Here is a 1,233-nt window from a genome sequence, read left to right on the forward strand (position 1 = left end):
CAACAATACCTTCTGACTGCAGTTCAATTACTCACTATCTACACACACATTACCTTGTCACGTTGTCCCCCTCTTTTATATACCCGACTACCCTATATCTAGTAAGAACTAGAACATTCGCCAAAGTACAGGATAATTCTAGAAAGTAGAGAGCGTGAGAATCACATGATCTCGATGACGCAACAGTACATTATTTTAGAAATCCTGCACACTAATTACCAGTCATTACATTCTTTAAGAAAGTCTGCAAACTCAGTACAAGTAATTACTTTTTAAAGAAATCCTTTACACTCAGTACGAGTCATTACATTCTTTGAGAAATCCAGTAAGAATTAAGACAATTGGTTCATAATTAAACAATTCAAGAATGCTTTTGGTTCTTAATCAAACTGTGTTAGAATTCAAAAGTTCAAACATAGTATTTAAAGAATTCCAATCGAAACATCTAAAGTTCAAGTGTATGATGTTATTTAATATTTATTACAAAACGTTTTCAGTTCCATACTTCAGTTTTTCCCACTATATCTAAACAGTAACGTACATTTTAATCATATCACTTCGATTCTGACAATTTGAGCATTAAGAAACCATTGGTATTATTGCTTCACTTATTAAATTCTTAATCTCAGCAACAGCGCGACTTCATTCTTATTCTTATGACGGCTGCTGTTTCTTTACTTTCACGTGCTTACGGCATCACCAGATTACCACCCTGTTAAACTCGATTTCAATTCACACAGCTGCATCGAAGTATTAATAAATATTCAGGACTTATTCAAGAACAACTTTCAACACGTTGCTTTAGACTGAAACTAGTCATAAGAGTTTAGGCTTAGAGAATCAGTGTTCCTTTACTTCATTGTTAAAATAAGTTCTGTAATAATTTGTAAACAACATTAATAATAACTTCGTTTTCTTTCTATCGTTAGCAATTATTCTTTCTTTTCTTAAATAATATCAAAACTTAAAAATTATTTAACAACAGATACCAAACAAACTATTGTAGGTGTAACAAGAGATACTAAACAAACTGTTGTAGGTGTGACAAGAGATACTAAACAAACTGTTGTAGGTGTAACAAGAGATACTAAACAAACTGTTGAAGGTGTAACAACAGATACTAAACAAACTGTTGTAGGTGTAACAACAGATACTAAACAAACTGTTGTAGGTGTAACAACAGATACTAAACAAACTGTTGTAGGTGTAACAACAGATACTAAACAAACTATT

Source organism: Limulus polyphemus, unplaced genomic scaffold (assembly GCF_000517525.1).
Source record: "Limulus polyphemus unplaced genomic scaffold, Limulus_polyphemus-2.1.2 Scaffold8382, whole genome shotgun sequence".
Lineage (NCBI taxonomy): Eukaryota > Metazoa > Arthropoda > Merostomata > Xiphosura > Limulidae > Limulus > Limulus polyphemus.